A 19,109-nucleotide genomic window follows, 5' to 3' on the forward strand; every position below is an offset into this window, starting at 1 on the left:
CTGGACAGCTCAATGAACTGTCCTGTTCAGAAGTCTTTCTCTTTATTGCTCCTATCTTATAATTTAGACGTTAGAATGCAATTGTTTATGCCCAGTAATGAATGAGGCATTCTACAGGGAGCAACTCAGTATCCATTTGTGAATTCATTGACTCATAGAGGTTGGCACTAAAAGTTTTAGGGTTTCTACTTGTTTCTTTTTCAGATCCACTTGCTCTTGTTCCTTAACCTTCTGTTCTTATTTTATGGGTTCTATTTCTACCCTTATCTCCTTAAACGTTTTGAACATCTGTATGTTAAGAGCCCCTATCCAGTTGCTCTACTATTTGTAGTTCTTCAGGTATAAATTCTGTTTGTTTCATCTGTAGACACTCTTTCTTGGCATTTGTCTTCGTTGTAGGTTTTGTAATCTTTAGCTGTGAGTTCATCTCTAGTGAGAATTAACTTCTTTGGGAGGCCTGAGCATCTGGATGGTGGTGGCCGGTGAAATTTCTGCTTGGGGATACAACACTCACTTGATTGGGAAAAGTTTTATAATGCCAGTTCTCAGCCTAGTTTCCAACCCCATACGTTGCAGATACTGTAGAATAGGCCCTCTACCCATTGTCACATTTTTCTGGTCTACAGAAATTAGCTTAATCTTTGGTCACAATGGGCAATAATTTTCTAGTTCCTGGTTTTAGCCAGCAAACCCAGTTTCAATTGCCTTCAGTACATGAGTCTTATGGTCTTGACTTCCATCCTAATAAAGTCATTAGAACTTTATCTCAGTTGGTGTTGGTTTTTCTCTGGCCCATGTAGTCTCAATTCTTCTTCAGAACTGTAATGTGATGTTTTATGTATTTAGAGAAAAAGGGTAATGTCCATGATTGCTTAGTCCATTGTCTTTCTCTTGACTGGAAGTTGCCCTACACATTATTTGGTGATAGTAGTTAAGTTGCTTGGATCCAGTAAACTTTGGACTATAGTCTTGTCCCTCTTCTTGCCCCCACTTTCCTTCATCATGCCCTATGATGAAGCATCCAGGCCTTTGTGGGCCGCAGTCTCCTCCCTGCTGGTACCCCTGGCAGCCATGAAGAAGGGAGCATGGCAGAGAGCATCATAAGGCAAGTAACCAGAATTACACTCAAGTCAGATGCAGAGGACAAATGCCATGCTCTTGGTTGGCAATCCCAGCCTAACCTCCCTATGTTAACTTTCCTTGGAAATGATTTTGTTTGCCTCTGCAATTCCTAGGTGAATCTTTCTTTTAATACAAAAAATATTTTATTAAAATTATTAATGCCATACTAATTAAGTTCTTAAGATTCGATCTCCTCAAACTTAATGAGGAGCATGAGATGTCTAAGTGGTAAGTAGTGGTTTCTTGTCCTCTTCTCAAGTCAGTACCATCCACCATGGCCTGCCCTTGCAAGAAATGAAAACAGTGCAAGCTGCTTTCTTATTTCTACTCATATCAAGTGTAACCAGCTGTGGTGATGGTGGTTAAATGTTCTGTCATCCTCAACCAGTCCTCCTATTTACTTTATCCAGAATAGCCCAAGCATATAAAGAACTCAACTTTATGAAAGGAAATTCAGAAGTTCCTTCCAAGTTAGAGTATACATTTCAAGAAAAATAAAATGTTAATCCTAAGTATTTGCTTCTTAGAAGTTATTCAGTACTTTAATATCTAATAATGCAACACTAAACTGTAATTAAATTTCTCTTCCCTCAAGAAGCTCCTATTTATCATAAATTATAGTTTAAGTGATGGATATCCCTGTCTCCCCAGACAACTCTCATTCCTGTCATGCTTCCTCCAACTCTTGTCTGTCCTAAACTCTTGGCTGTTTCTGTTGTGTGATTTTTTTTTTTTAATTTCAAAAAGAAAAAATAGGGATGAAAGATATGTGATTAAATCTAATTAGGTGCTTAATAATTTTTCTTTGACATACCGATGTTAGAAAATATGCTTCTTATGTTAAATATAGAAGGCCATGGAAGGTTTTCTAGTGAGCCTAGAAAGAGGAGTGCTCTAGAGACTAGAAGAAAAGGGCAGTAACATCTAACCTGGAGGAAAGCTTGTACGTAAGTGAGCCCCTGTCCTTTAATTCTCCCAGTTTCCTCACATGTATGTATGGGCTTGTAGAATTTCCCCACAGAAATCATAACCACAATTCAGAAGATCAGTATCTCAGCCATCAAGGAGGTGACACATCATTTTTAATATTATGGCTTTTGGAGACTGTTTACAAGCTTTTCTTTTTCATCAGATGAAGAAGAGCACCTCAGTCAACAAAAGCTGCTTTTTTCAACTTGTGAGCAGAACCCCAGACTTCACATGTGAAGCCATTCCACACTTGCTTGAGACTTTAAATCAGCAGTTGAAACTGCTTATCTCATTTCAAATTCCTGAGGAATATGAGGAAAGTTATTAGAAAGGAAAGGAAGCATTAATTAATTCATTACTAACCATTCATTAATTCATTAAGTCACCCTTAAGAAGTTGTAACATAATTTGTATGTGCTCGTTTCAGCTTAAAACTAGAAAGATTAAATATTCAGTATATTGTATATGTTTTCCCAAACTGCCCAATGCCCTGATTGTAGTAGGAATATTCTTTGAATTATAGTTTACAGGTTGGTCCCCCACAATGTGGAAGGAGACTTGGGTTCTAATTTTGGTTTTTCCACTGCCTTGCTAGGTGATCTTGAACCAATCACTTAGCTTCTCTAGAACTCTCTACCCTCAGGGAAATGGTACATGTTTAAAGAAATCTCCTGAAACACTGAAATTTCATAATCTTCCTTCTGAATCATCGCTTGAAGAAGACAAAGGCAATAATGGCTTGACAAGTAGAAATTACCTGATAAATCATTAAATCAGCCAATTATCTATCTATTGATACAGATATTATGAGTGTCACAATGATTTAATAATATTCTATAACTAAATACAAGGATATTTTTTGTTAAAAATGGAAAAAAATTTACCTTTTTCTAAAGATGAATAAAGAAATTCTATTTATTATTATGTTATAGTAACAGTGGGGGTCCCCCCCCCATTTTTCAGATTAACTATTTACCCCAAAGAACTATTTCCCTGGCAGAACATTTGGATAGCTGGTTGTGACTCTGGGTTGATGAGGTCAAGGTTATAGATTTGGACCCTATTTAGACTAGCTGTATTCACTCCATTTATGGTCAAAGACTGTGAGCCTCTCAGACACCACCTGTCTTATTCATTGGCAGTCCAGGTGAAAGGGTAAAGACAGATTGGTTCATGGCTGCAAATCAAAATTACAAGCGTGCCCTGTGGCTTAGGGAGCCATAGATTATGTCATCCTATGAGAAAGGTGGCACAATATGTTATTGTTAAAATAACTTACTCAAAACAAACCTATCTCAGATCCTTTGGAGGGAAAATACAACTTTTTAAAGTTTAGCAAAAACTTAACATGGTTCAGTTCCCCAGATAAAAACATAGAGGTGAGGGCAGAGTATTATAAAGGAACCTCACAGTAATATACTATTTAGTATAACACTTCAAAATATTATATTGTTCAGTGGTTTGAAGAGTGAAATGGACTTTGTGTTAAGAAAATGTTTCTGTAAGGGTAATGTTCATTTGATTTTATCACAGAGTTAACTTTTTTTTTGAATACAATTTTGTATGCTACTTTTAATTTTTTACATTCAAATGCTGTAAAAATGGAGAGACAGCAGAAGGATTTGGCTGAGGAAGCGCTGGACATGAGCCCCGTCCAAGGGCTTGTTTTACAACTAAAATCGTACATAGGTAATTTAATGTTTTACTTTGTTATCCCTTAAATATTACAAAATATTTAGATTGGGAGTACCAACATCTGTTTTCACCTCTGTTTCACAGATTGTTAAAAGTTAAAAAGTAAGGTCTTTGAAAGATATGAAAGCACTTTGAAAATATAACCTTTCTTTAATGTAAGGATAGGTGAAACAAATTTAATGAAAGAAAGCTCAGAACTTCACAAGATTAATGGACTTTTTTTCATTCAGAAATTCAGCAGAAATATTTTTCATTATTATAACCCAATGCTTTTATTTCAAGAAGTATAAAAAGTTACTTGATTAATGCTGAAAGAACGGTAAAATGATAGATATTGCATAGCTTCTACAATTATATTGTAGCAGTGTTGTAGCAACAATATTTGGGTATGAAGTGGGGCCCTCAGGCTAAATCTGACTGAAAGATATATTTTCTTTGGTCCCCAAAGTGTTTCTAGCTTTTGGGATTTGAATCCTCTGTGGTTCACTAATCCCCACCATTCTCTACTTTCTGATTCTTTAGGTCAGTGTTGTTCAACAGAAATATAACATGAGCCACATATGTAATTTAAAATTTTTCTAGTAGCCATACTAAAAAATAAAAAGGAACATGTAAAATTAATTTTGGTAATATATTTAACCCAGTGTATCCAAAATACTGTCACTTCAACCTGTAATCAGTATAAAAATTATTGAGGTATTTTACATTTTTTTTGCACTGTCTTCTAAATCTAGAGTTTAGTTAATGTTTCCAGCATATCTTAGTTGAAACTAGCCACGCTTCAAGTGCTCAGTCAACAGAGGCTGGCCACCGTGCTGGACAGTGCAGTGTCCCTCACTTAAGTTACCCACCTGGCCCTTCTGGCAGTGGTTCTGAAAATGTGGTCTCTGGAATAGCAGCGTTACCATCACCTGGGAATTCCTCTGGACTGCAAATGTTAGGCTCTACACAGACGTACAAAATCAGAAACTCTGGGAGTGGGGTCCAACAAGCTATAGTTTAATGAGCCTCGAGGTGATTCTGATGCACCCTAATGTTTAAAAACCCTCTGCCCTATTGGCATCTTAACTTGCAACTCTAGCTTTTGCACTCTGTGCTTATCATGATTCATAGGCAAAACCAAATCCAACACATAGCAGAAGTGCCATCAGCTAAAATGTTTTCATTTGGCCCTTCTGAGGCATTAAAACCTGAAGAAAGTAGGACAAATACTAAATGCAGCTTGAGAATTACTCATTACACTGTTTATTCCTCTTAAACTTCCAGGACTGGCATAGTTAAGGGGAGCCTGACAGGATGTCATCTAGTCAAATACCCCTTTCACCTACTCATAGATGTCTGAAATGTCTTTAACTGGGGTGGGGTGGATGATACCCACTTCTGTATCCCCACTTGAACCAAGATCTACCTGGGGGTGGAGATACACTGACTCAGGTGAGAGCCAGAGTTAAGGTAGTGGAAGAGCATGGTGCTGGGAACTGAAAGATCTAAATCAAATATACTGTTTACCTCTTATGCACAATGGGGTTAACTTTTACTTAACCTGTGATGACTCATTTTATTTATTCCTCTGGTAAATAATGACAGTGAAATTCATGGTAATGATGAAGTTAAAAAATCTGTGCAGTCTGACTCACAATATTGTTGCAAACATCAAATGAGATCATGTACTTGGAGATGCTATGAGATGCTGCAACTTTGAGATTTTTGTTAGTGTTATTAAATCACACTATGGTGTAAATGACTAATTTTCCCTTGGGAAGTTGTATGTGATGCTGGAAGTAGAAGAAGCTAAAGTACCGGAAAAAGGTGGAAAGGCTCAGAGAGGGAGGCTGAAAGCACTGCTGATAAACTACTTGACCAGACAGTTTTGCCAGCTCTGATCATCCTCTTGAATACCTACATAATTTTAAAACATAAATTACAATGATATTATACTATCTATTATAATACAAAGTTTAGACCATTCTATCTACCATTATTTATTTACCCCTCCATTCTGCCTCTCCATTCATTTTCTCTGTGGGGCTATTTGTGTTTTCTAATTAATCAGCCTGTGATATAACAGGCACCGATGCTGAGCCAATAAAAAGTAAACAACACTTTGCCAACTGAAAAATATGATGAGATACCGGTGACTGCAGCTTCCTGTGAAAACTTCATTAGCAATAAATGAGTTACCAGATGTCACACATCAGATTTGAAATTAAGATATATTCCCAGTATTTGTGTGCGGTCTGAGCAGGAGGGAAAAATGAACTCTTTCCAAGAGAGCTGCATAAGGTCATGTACCACTTTGTCTTGGACTGTTTGTTTCTCTTCTAAAGTAAAATAAACGCATCCCTTGGTTTGTCAAGTGGAAATACGGCATTTCTGCATACGAGAGCTATGTTGTGAAGTGGCACATTACTCATACAGCAGCAACTCTTTAAGGACAAGGTGAAAATTTTCAAACATTCTGTGTCCCACCAAGACCACCGTCTCCTGTTGTTTTTAACCTCACCGTAGCAGTTTCTGTCTTTTCTCACCTTCACTTTCAAAGCGATTTCTGCTTTTATTACCAACAATAAAACTGTTAAGCCAGCAACTGTCAGCGTTGACTCCACTCTTCCCGAACTTGCTGAAACAACAACCCTTTTAGTGCTTCCCCTTTCCTCATGAGATATGAAAACTCCCCTCTTGTTCTTCCAGCTAGCTAAGCTGACTCTGTCCTGGTCATCAAAGTTACAAGCCTCCAATCGGAAAGCAATTGTGGTGAGGGAGGAAACCCCACAGCTGGAAATAGGACAGCACAGTTTCACTTGAGCCAGCAGAAATTTCAAATGATAAGCCAGTATGGTAGAAATATCTAATACTCTTTAGTTTTCATAAACAAGCTTTTTGGCAGAAGAAGACCCGCGTTCCTTTGCAATTTCAAAATCTCTAGTTACTTGGTTCTAGCTAAAGACCATGACTGTTTGAAACTGTTTATTTTTTTTCCTTCCTAATTTATTTTTGTTCTTATCTCCTGTAAGATAGGTGAAGTTTATAAATCAAATTAAGAGGGTGAAAGGGAATTATCACTCTCAAGCCTCCTCTCAGAAAAATATTTACCTAGAATTTCTTTACACACAGAAATCCCCCGAGGCACTTAAAAGTTTATTTCTGGATCATTAAATACTCATCAGATGCTGGGGATGCAGAAGCTACTGGCCTTTGACCTTCATATAAAGGAAGACAGAACATCTTTGAAATAATTAGCTATGTCAATGGGGAAAATGTCAATTTGAATTTTTCAGTTGCATAACTTTAGCACAAAGTGACACACAAGTATTCAAGTGAACTTATTTAATGTATAATTGTTTTATACTATTCTCTGTTTCTGATGGTATCTGATTCACATGGATGACTTATAGTGGCTTAATATTAACAATAACAACATTTATAGTTTATGGTTAATTGAATGCTTACTATATCCCAAGTTTTGTGCTAATGGCTTTCATCTCTGTAAGAGAGCCCTGATATGAACTGAATTGTGTCACTCCCACCCCCCGCCCCCAAATTCATAGGTTGAAGCCTTAATCCCCAGTTTGACTATATTTGGAGATAGGGCCTTTAAAGAAGTAATTGTGGTTAAATGAGGTCATAAGTTTGGGGCTTTAATCCAATATGATTGGTGTCCTCTTAAGAGGAAGACACACCAGGAATGTGCTTGCACAGAGCAAAAGCCATGTGAAGACAGTGAGAAGATGGCTGTCTGTCTTCAAGTGAGGAAGAAAGGTCTCACCAGAAACCAACCCTGCTGCCACCTTAATCTTGAACTTCTAGCCTCCAGTGAGAAAAGAAATTTCTGTTGTTATTTAGTTATGGCAGTCCTAGCAAACTAATACAGGGCCTATGAGGGCAGGCACCATTATTCCCACTCTTCAGATGAGGAAACTGAGGCCTAGAGAGCAGGTCCTTACATTTTTGACATTCTGAAGTCTCAAGGCTCAGGTTTTTTTTTTCCCGTTTGGTAAAGTCATGGCTTCATACTCTGATTCAGCGCTTCTCAATCAGGGGTAATTTTGCCCTTCAGGGACATCTGGCAATGTTTGGAGACATTTTTTGGTTCCCATAACAGGGGGAGAGGGAAAAGAGGGTGTTACTAGCATTGAGTGGGTAGGGGTCAAAGATACTGCTGATCATATTGCAAGGCACAGGACAGGCACCCCAAACAACAAAGAATTATCTCGCCTAAGATGTGAGTAGTGCTGCTATTGAGAAACCTTTCTAGTCCAGAGTTTTTTTTTCTTCCCTTTCAATTCTTGATAATCTAGTTCTTATCTTTCATGGAATAAGTTAACTGTACATTATGTTTTATTTGTGGCCTTTGTTTCATTGAGAACATCAGAGCTTTCAAAAGGTGTAGGCAGCCTTTCCTGGATAATTGCAGTAAAACTGAAATAAAGAAAAAGATTACATTCATATCTTCCCAGGAAAACTATAGATCCCTCAAAAGAAAACATTCTGTCAGATAGCCTTCAATTGTCCAAGGTCACGCTGAATACTTACCTAGTAGGAGCTCTAAAATTGTGAGTTGACTAAACAGCTGTTGTGTCAGATCATTCTAAAATGATACTCTCTAAGCATTTTCCAGAACTGTAGGATTCTGTACAAGAACAATGGAAGAGAGAATTTGAGCTTAGTTTCATTATAAACTCTTGAAGGGATCTGATGGCTCTTATAGTAGGAGGGAGGCAGCCACCAGGTGCGGAAGTCAAACCCTGCCCTCTGGTGGCATCACGCCATAGACAACTGCTGTGTCAATCTGAGTCATTGGTGTCTGAACTGATTTTTACAGTATTTGACTGTAAATTCAACTTTGCATTCACCTTAATTTAAGCTTTTTTTTTTCTCTGTGGATCAACACATTAAATATCATCAAGGCTCTCATGAGAATTAAACCAAGTAGAGAAAAGTGAGAAGAGATAAATATACCTAGTTACAAGTGATAATCTCTCCATGTTTGGCAACCAAAGAGTTTTAATGACTTAGTTTGAGTCTCTGTCACTTGCCTCCTCTACCCAGCTGCTTTTCTAATCCATAAGGGCAATGAGTAGTTGTTTTTGTACCTGAAGAAAAACATTTCTGGAAAAAAAGGGCTTCTAAAGGACCAATATTAATAGAATTCTGTGACCAAAATTTTAATTATTTATTGGTTCCTGTGGTATTTTCCTTAAACATTTCTTACAGACTAGTTCTAGAAGAAAAGCAGCATTGTGTTTGAAAAGCAGCAAAATCTGAGGAAATTATACTTCCCCTTTTTCCCATTAAGAACTCTACTCTCTCACTAGGAAAACACCACTGTACTTCTTATCACAGAATGCAGCCTTTTCTGTATACTGATGCCAAATGGGTAATATTTTAGTGGGGCATTTGAAGTTGCGATATGCAACTCCATGGGAGACAAACAAGGCCATTCAGAAGGTCTTTTCATTGAGAACATCAGAGCTTTCAAAAGACGCAGGCAGCCTTTCCTGGATAATTGGGGTAAAACTGAAATAAAGAAAAAGCCCATAAAGTACAAAAATCAGCAATCAGATGGAAACACTCAGAATTAGGAGTGAAAAGATATGGTGAATACTGACGCCGAATCTCAATATGTAAAACCGATAGGAGTGAGTAAGAAAGCAACATAATTTCAGAAGTTGAAGAGTAGAAATCAGTTGATTGCAGGATTTAGCAGGGGAAAAAAAAGACAGAACAAACACTAGTCTGGAACTAGGGTGTGGAGGACTTAGTGGCTTTTTCCTTGCCTCTCTTGAAACTGAGATCTTAGGCAAATCATTAAACCTCCTCTGGACTTCGATCTGACAAATGGGAATGAGATTATAAAGCCTCTACCTAGCCCTTGTAAGAATTTGTAAGATTTGATGTTTAAAATAATTTCCTCAAAGATAGAATATTATACTCATTCAGTATGAATAGACTATATACCATAAAAACAAGTTTAATGTATGGCTGAAGTGAAAAAGCTAATCTATGTATCAAGAGATACATATTCAGCACTTAGAATCTTAAAAGGGAACATTAATTAATGTTAGTGGAGTCTGGTGGCTGGCAGGCATCATGGGAAACAAACCAGAAGCTTTGCAGCCACAAAGGTCAGTTAAGATCCCGGGTCCACCTCTGACTAATCTTGTACCTGGCTAATTTACTCATCCTCTTTGAGCCTTAGTCTCCTTGTCTTTTAAAACAGGAAAAAAACTTACTGTTCATGTGAGGGTTAAATAAAACATCGAGGAAGAAAGATTGCTACATATTAAACACTCAATAAATGTTATCTATTATTACTATCATTTTATATATTCTCAATATATATTCATATATCCCCACCAAATACTAAGTAAATTATCCCTTAAAATTATACCTTGTTTATACGTATAACTTGTCACATTATTACACATGGCCAAGAAACAGACTGGAATGACGTTAGAGCTCTGTCAGTATAATGCAGTATCGTGATACAACTCGTTATTAATACCATAAAGCAATGTAAAGTATCCAGGAAGTATTCATTTTTTTAAGAGAAGTGGAAAGTATGAACATCTAAAGTGCAGACGATTTTAAGATTAAGCTGGAGGGGGAAAATATCACACTATAGACCTTTGGTTGGTGAATCATACCTAAACTAATTAAATGGCAAAATTTTCCTTCAAAATGCAGGGTTCAGAGAAAAAAACTCTTTGCCAGCAGCTCCCCTAGTATTCATATAAGTCTCTTCCTTGAATTATCTGACCTAACATGTGGTAATTGTTGTTCTTTAATATGATTTCATGAGATTCACTTTCTAATAATTATATAACACTGTGTTGTTTCTGGTAATAATGTTTTTGGTATTACTTTATTACTATATAAAACAATGGAAAAACAAATTAGGCTAAATATTTTTGTACTCAGAGCAGGCAGATTTGTGAAGTTCATTAGAATTTTGTGAGAATAACATAATATGCTAATAATTTTGGATATCTTGAAATGAGGAGGTTCTAATCCAGAGAAAATATGTTTAGAAATCAGTTTGTTTCAGTAGGCATAGTTACATACCTGTCAATGATCAGCTTAAAGCCATTCTCTAGATAAGTTACATGCCTGTTATACCAACAAATTAAGATGTTCTTTTATATAAAAAGTCATTCTGCAACTATGGACTTTCGATTTAGATTTGGAGAGTAGCTTTATCTCAATGTGGATCAGGAAGTCACAGAAATTTCTGCTATAGAAGGAAATTTATGGGTCATATTTATTGCTTTTCTTCTTGAGAGAAATACAGGAGTATATATATGCATGCCCTTTGTCCCTATAAACATACACAATTACTATATTCTAAATGGGGTCTTGGTTGTCAGCTTACCCAAAAGCAAAGTCTATTTTAACTTACATGTAGTTGAACTATTATTCTCTATAGTCTTTCGCTTTTATTGAAACAACTTGAGTCAGAGATTCTTAACATTTTATTGCTGGAATGGTCCTTAGAAATTACACGCTGCAGGGTTCACATATTTAAATACTATACAGGGGCTGAGAGTAACAGAGGCGGGTGAAGCAGGCATGCTGGTGAATGGAGGACCCTTTCCCTTTCTCAGAGGAGGCAGGGATGGGAACCTTAATTGTGTCAACTGTGATGAGGGAGATACAGGCTGATTTTTAAAGATAAGTTGGAAATTTCAAATTTTATGTGAAATATCTTATTTTGAAATGTTTTCAACTAATGCAAGTAAAAAAAAAAAAAAGCAACATTGTGTGGAAATAAACAGAACCCTTCTTCAGACCAAATGTGCTCTAAGGGCTGCTAATTTACAACTTAGGATCCAGGCTAACCACCTAATTTTACAATTAAGAAAACAGACTTCAAGCCCCAGCAAGATGCCACAGACCCCCACTCCAGTGTGTTTATACTGCACTAAATATTTGAAGTGTACCTCTGTTAGACATTCCCAGATTAAATTCCACATTCAACAGTAATCCATGACTGAGGAGTTGCAGGTAGTGGGAAAACAAAGAGAAGTGATGGGATGAAGTTATTATCCACCTCTGCTCTCGTAGAGTCGGGCTGCGCCGTCTGGGTGTGCACTGCCCTGGCCTGGCGTAGAGTCTGAGACCCAGCTCAGGACGGCAGCCAGGACTGCACCTCCCTGCTTCACTGATCTTGCCAGCCACTTGGCTTTCCTTTTTCTGTTCTGTTTCAGATACTGTTAGGTCGTTTAGAGCTGTTGCTGCACTTCACTAAAGTGATGCCTCCATGTGGGTGAATACAACACACCACATGTGATATTTGGGTCTTCTTGCATATTATTTTAACATTTATTCAAAAAAAATCACCTAGTGCCCAAAAGATGATCAGTAGTGAAAGGGCCTGATGCTACTTCATAGAGCTACAATGACCCAGTGGCCCTGGTTATATAACTGGTATTAAGGTTAAACTTTAAAATATCTTTACTAACTAGTGCTGAAAAATATTTTTGAAAGCTTCATTGTCAAATAAAGGTTTTTAAAAATGAGCTATGATGCTCCAAGCATGAAATTATCTACACATTTGTGTTGCAAGGTTACAGTTGTGTTTTTGGTACTAATATATTTTCTAAATTAACTTACTGCAGGTTTAGGAACACATGCACAAAAAAAGTCCATAAAGGGAATATGTCTGCTACTGGTTAGGTGGATACATTGACTGACAGAGTTACACCGGATTAATACTGGATGAATATGGAGTGTTTCTGATGAACAGTAACACTTGGCTCGCATATACATTTCTTGGGATTCTAGCCCTAATAAAACTTCCCAGACAAGTAAGGTGATTTTTTTTAGCTTGGGTGGAAAAATAGTTTAATTCTCCCGAGCATATTTTGAATTCCATAAAAGGACAACATGTACATTTTGTTTAAGTGCTGGAGGAATACAGTTCATGATTTCATATGTAGTGCCTTGGCTGGGAAGTGTGGGGAACTATACAAGTACAAACTTCTATTTTGATTTTATTTTGGGCGAAGAAAACAAATTTCATGCTTCTTCAAACGATAGAGTTTTCAAGGTGAGATAGAAAATTGAGATGGAAAACGATGGTCTGATAATGTAAACTTTCTTATAACTCAGAAGGACTGCTAGCAGCTACTTGACTGAGAAGCCTTTATGCTAGAGTGGAGTGTCAGTCCCTGGAAGATGGTGCCGTCTCCTCCATGAGCCAGAGACAGGCCAGGGGGCAGTCAAAGTGAGATGGGAAGGGGCCCACGTGGAGGCCTTCAGGAACTCTGTTGTCTTTAGCTGCTAAACCCCTCAAAGGAATTATTCACCTGGGAGTTTCAGTATTAAGGAAGTACTAAGGATTTGGCTACTGGGATCAAACTCGGGATCCAAGGAAGAATATTGTGGGGGCAGTGGAAGAAATATGGTCATAGTGTCTGAGGTCTTGGTTTGAGTTCTCAGCTCTAGAAATTTAATTTCAGTCATTTTTGTATGGTCTATGTCTCTAGTTAATATGTTCAAACTTTCTTCTAGCTTCCTGAGCATATGGAATACAGTTATTATCATCCAATGTCCTTATAAACTGATTCTGTTATCTGTGTCATTACTACGTCTATTTCCATTAACTGATTTTTTTTTCTTTATATGGATTTTATTTTCCTGCTTCTTTGCGTGCCAGGTACTTTTTGAATGGAAACTAAACACTGTGAATTTTTTGTTGTTGGATGCTGGATATTTTTGTATTCTGATACAAATTCTCCAGCTTTGTTCTGGGAAGCAGTTAAATTACTTGCGAACAGTTTGATTCCTTCAGATCTGGCTTATAAGCTTTGTTAGGTGGGACCAGAGCAGTATTTAGCCTAGGGCTTTTTCCTATTCTTGAGGCAAAACCTTTCTGAGTATGCTACCTGATGCCCCAAGAATTACGAGTTCTGCCTCTCTGGCTAGTGGGAACAACAGCTGTTTTCTGGCTCTCGGTGATCTCTGGGGATTCTTCCATCTCATCCTTTTGGGTGATCACTCACATACACTGAAACACAGGGGGGACCCTTTACAGGGCTCCATGCTCTTTCTTTGCAAAGCAAAGAAGCATGCATACACTGAGAGCAGGCTTAAAGCACAGGCCTGCATGGGGTGAACCTCTCTCCCCCTTGTAGGAATCACCTGAGCTCTCTTCTCTTGCACAAACAGGGATACTTGCCTTATTTGTTACCCTTATGCCAACTAATGGCCCTGCCCTTTACCTTGTGGACCCACTGGTGAAGAGTCTATAGGCCAAAAGGCAACTTGTCTCCTCTCAGAACCCATGTGGCAAAATTCAGTTTATCTGAAACATTTTCGCCAAAGCTACACCACCACATGACTGTGGTTCTTCAACAGAGTCTATGTGATTTGTAGTTTAAAAAATTGATTTTTTTCTTATTTACACCTTAATTTAAAATAGGTAATCATTTTTGCCAAACTACTGTGAAGCAGAATGCATACTGTTATTAATTGAGAATATCTGCCCACAATTATAAATATATAGAACTCACTCAGCTTATAGTTAGTCCATTAACATTGGAAAAGAAAGTGCTTTTTTTTTTAAGGGAAAGATATCTTTTTTCTGACATCTTAAAATTCCAACTTACTAAAGTAGTAACGTGAGTGAAAAAATAATAAAATTGTATGGCTTTTTTATTGCATGTTTATTTAGGCCAAACCAGTATGAGGCAGCTAGATTAATTACTTTTATACTGTTAAGTACTGTACATAGTTAATTATTTCATCTAAGTCGTGTCTGAGCCAAACCTGTGAATTACTGTTCATGCAGGGCAATGATGATAATTTATGTACTCCCTCCATGCTACAGCCTGTTAATATATTATTTTTGATTTGAAACTAGATGTTAGAAGTTTGCAAGAGGCTTTTAAAGACTACCCCATGACATAAGTTCTAAAATTATGGATTTCAAAATTAAGGTTGACAACATGCTATGATATGAACTTATTTAGATGATGGATTTTGTTAGAAAAATATTTTTCCCCATGTTTTCCCCATGAAACTCTCACAGTTTCAGCTTGTGCTTTTTTATTCTGCCTGATTTTATGATGTGGATGTTACTTTGAGCCCTTAGCAGTTTTTCAGCATGCACCATGCCCGAGATCCGATCTCACCTACTCTCCCAGTGTGGCTAATCAGATATTAAATTGTGGCTACAAATGCCTAATGACTTCAGGTGCTAGAGAGGTGCTCACAATCATCATGAACTAACCAAACTAAACAGATGACACTGAATCCATTCTTAAAATGTAAGACCAACTTTACAAAACTTGAATCAACAGCTTCTCAGAGATAGTTGTACAGTCAAGTGAAAGAGAGTAAAAGTTTTATAAATTCAAAAATTAAATTTTGAGATGCCATTAAAGTAAAAAAGAAGAAGCAAGATGAAGAACTCAGTAAAACACAAAGTATAATAAAAAAAAGATGTTATAGCACCTCCTTGCTTCCCCAAGTGTGGTCCTGGATACCAGCGTTAGCATCACCTGGGAGCTTTCTAGTAAAACAGTCTCAGGCCCCACTCCACATCTGCTGAGTCAGAATCTGAATTTGAACAAAATTCTCCAGGTATATTTGTGTGTCCATTCATATTTGAGAAGCTCTAGGGAGACATTTATTAATCACTTAAGCTTGTGCATGGATCCAGTAGTTTGCTCCTCACATAGATGGAGAACCACCCCAGTCACTGAGCCCCAGTCCAGTGGAGTGTGGCTGTCACATGGAGAGACCCTGGGAAAGGGCAGGCAAGCAGTGGCTGTGTGAGGGTCTCCTGCATTTCTACAGGGACCCCTTGGAGTTTAGAGGAAGAAGAGTCCCACTGAGGGAAAAATGTGGGCCAGGGAAAATAAAAATCTATTTCACGTAACACACATATGCCAGCTCCAATCATGTAACAAGTGAATTGGTTGTTAATCTTTCAGAGGAAAAACAATACAAATCCAGACTTCTTGCTGGGACTCTGATGGGAGGGTCCTTGCTTGTTTTGGAAGAATTGAGAGCATCTGAAAGGATGGGAAGTGCTCCATCTTCTCTTGCTGCTCATTATTATCTCTGTTTTGTTTGTATGAAATGTGTGAATTTTACATTGTGAATAACTTTTCCTCCTTAAAATGCAAGCACTTGATGCACAATTTCCTTTCCTTGCAGAGGCTTTCAAACTGTTCAACCACTAGAGGTCTGTATTACCTATTTTTAAAAATCACACCCAACTGGCTGAGACTTTCAGTTCTCAGTTTCAATGCCTATTTTGATGTTTTAAAATTTAAAATCTTTTAAAAACATAATACCAAGGAATAAACATCACAACGCTCTAGGAAATGGAGGAGAAAAGCTAATAGGAACCCTTCCATTCAGAAGGATACCAAGTGTCCCCTGCTCTTTCTAGGAGACAGCTGAGGATACCTTCACACTCTGTCACAAATCCAGGGAACAAATTTATTTTCTGTAAAATAGTTTTTCCCCAATACATTTTAAGACCTTTCTGTTTTAACTTTTAAAACAAATGCTTTGTTGTTTCCTGCAACAAAAGAAAAAGTTAAAGCAAGTTAAGTCTTCTGTTTAGTTCATTTAAAACATTAGTTTTACCATTTTTATGAGGGTTTTTAAATAAGAATTTCTTTTTTTGGTCATCCAAGATTAAACTAAAAATTAATGTTCTTTCAGGCTTAATTTATAAGGCTTTGCTGCAATTTTAGAAACAAATGCATGAGCCTGGGCTTACCTGGTTAAAGGTCTAATAGAGGTGACTGCCAGTGGTACCTACCACAAGTTGAGTCCCCCAGGTTTTCACTGGGTTCCATGTTTGCTGGGGATTTTCACTGGCCTAGCCCATTTGAGTCGACCTTCTGCTAGCAGCAGCACAGGCTCTGAGCCTTCCAGAAATCAAAAAAACGAGGTGTCCTATTTCCAGGACACCTGATTAATAGTGATGAAACCTTTCCATAGCATTATAGAGCAGGCCCCCTAAAACACCGCACACTCATATATTGATGTACGTAAATGGAATGGTTGAAAATTTACAGAGGTAAAAAGCTGTAATTTATTGAGTACATATTGCTTCAGGGGTTTGGGATTTTGATGCTGGATTTTCATAGATTCTAATTACCCCTGCATTTAGAGTAAGTGGGTCCATTCGTTGCCAGGCAAGGTGTAACGCTAAGAGGCTCCCTTCTTTTAAAAGGCATTAATGCATAATCTTCCTGGCCCGTACCAGAAGCATAAGCAGTTCTGGTGTGGCTTCTCTCTCAGTCTGTCACTTTATTAAAACACAACAATTTGCAAGTGTTATTTAGCAGATAAGCTGGGTTCATTTCAAAGGCTAATATTTAACAGAGGGGAAAATAGCCTATCCCAATCCTTTTAAAAAGTGTTTTCTATGTATTCACAGGCATATTGCCTAGTGTTTTATATAGATCTCAAAGCTAGGATTCAAGGATAATTTCAGTAATGTCTTACGCTGCTTGTCTACATAATCCAAATGATCAATTCTACAGCAGAAGGAAACTAATTCACAGCACAATAATTTGTACTACAGACCACATTATTTAAAGTAGTTAAGTTTTTCATTTCCTGTTGCATTTCTGCGTATGGCTGGTAGCATATGAATAAACAATTTCCTCACTGAAATGTGGCAGAAAATATCTGTTTTACCCAATCCTGAACATTACCTTCAGAGCTCCTGACTCTTTTACTATTTTTCAAAATGATGCTAGCTTATACTTGCACCCAATATCAGTATAAACCTATAATTGAATATGAGCACAGCGTTCACTTACATGTGTATATGTAAAAAATGCTGATAGTGTAGCAGTTAATTAAAAACAGGGGAAGGAAGATTTGGAGAATTTGATAGGTTACGTCTGGGAGAGAAATGGTCAGAACTAGGGCATTGGAGTCAGTCCCAAATTCCAGTTCTCATCCTGGTATTGGTTAGCAGTATGGGCCCTGTCGACTCAGTGTCTGTGAAAGAATGAAGCCAATAAGAGAATCTAGCCTGTAATGTTTTTTGGTGGATTAAGTAAAAAAATGCAGATGAAATGACTGACCCAGTGCCTGTCCAATTAATAGGCATTAACTATTATTTTCTCTGGTCCTTTGTGTCTACATTCATAAAATAGTAATACAATACAATGGCAATGCTCATAGTCACCTTTAAGTATTGCTGGGAGAAGTGGGTAAGATCAAGTGTATGAAATAGTACCTGGCACTGGCTGCTTCCCAAACTGGTCTCCCAATGTTTTCACCCTTACAATTGGACTGCAAGTTGGGAGAGTTTCAAGGATGTTTCATTATTGGATTTGAGATTGTTTGTTGGTTTATTTATATATTTATTTTTGAGTGAGACAATTACACCATTTCAATTACTTTATAAGTCTCACTTATTTTTTTCTGATCAGGATGATGACTTAAACTTGTGACTCTACCAGATTAAGAAGATATAATATTACACTGAAATAAGAGTCAGCTAGAAATAAACTCTTTTCAGGGCAGTTAAAAAAACCTGAAGTTAAAAAATCTGTTCAATCCCAGGGAATTGAGAGAAAAAAACGTGATTGTGCTATTTTCAGCCCTTTCATTACTTTACCCCTAGCTATTGAGAAAAGTTTGTTTTCCCTAAAATGCTGTATAGTGTCTCCTTTCAGGGGAAAACAATCTGTGGGAGAGAGATTTGAAGGAAGCTGTGACTAACTAGCTTTTTATTAGGGACAGAATACTGATTAAATTACAAGCATTATTTTAACTCAACTTGTCTTCCCAATACTACTGGGGTTTAGAATGAAAATTGCTGTATTTTGCAACAAGCACTGAAGAGAACAAAGACTAGCTACTGACATACAACTATAAGGTTTTACTCGGAGGAGAAGGACCTGACTTTGGCAGTTTGGCCTTTATGCAGGAATTGCCAAGGACACACTGGAGTTACAAAAGAGACACATGCTTCCTGAAATCACTCGCACTTGTCTGGACAGACGTCCATGTCAGTTCACACCAACTTTCATGTTGTGTGTGAGAAAATGAAAACCTCTCATTGAAAGTTGTGTATTGTATATTCTCAAAATGTTCTAGTTCTTTGCAGGGCCGATTTTATGAGATGTCAACGATATAAGGGGTCCTGGGAAATAAATTCCAGTACAGTTGTAAATAAATAACTATTGGTACCAATAACTGGCCCTGGGACCTGAAATTGTACTAGCAGTTCTTCTCGGGTTACACTTCAGTTCAGAGAGCCAGTCACACGTGAACAGTTAAGGACTGAACCCCTGTCAACTTTCTGTCAACTCAGCACGACTTCCAGAGGCCTCTTT

At 37.5% G+C, this 19,109-nt stretch overlaps 1 protein-coding gene across 7 annotated transcripts in view; it reads right to left on the reverse strand.

The window, feature by feature from the left end:
* AGTR1 (angiotensin II receptor type 1) overlaps nucleotides 1-19,109 on the reverse strand; it is a 42,584-nt gene that overhangs the window by 7,148 nt on the left and 16,327 nt on the right. For 2 of the 7 annotated variants that reach the window (XM_074369849.1, XM_074369855.1), the window contains exon 3: nucleotides 8,320-8,416. The exons of 1 other annotated variant lie outside the window; for it this stretch is intronic. The gene's annotated coding sequence lies outside the window, so the exon portion shown is untranslated. 4 more of the 7 variants (XR_012509054.1, XR_012509053.1, XR_012509057.1 and 1 more) reach the window with 4 other exon arrangements.

This window comes from Camelus bactrianus, chromosome 1 (genome assembly GCF_048773025.1).
Source record: "Camelus bactrianus isolate YW-2024 breed Bactrian camel chromosome 1, ASM4877302v1, whole genome shotgun sequence".
In the NCBI taxonomy this organism is placed as follows: domain Eukaryota; kingdom Metazoa; phylum Chordata; class Mammalia; order Artiodactyla; family Camelidae; genus Camelus; species Camelus bactrianus.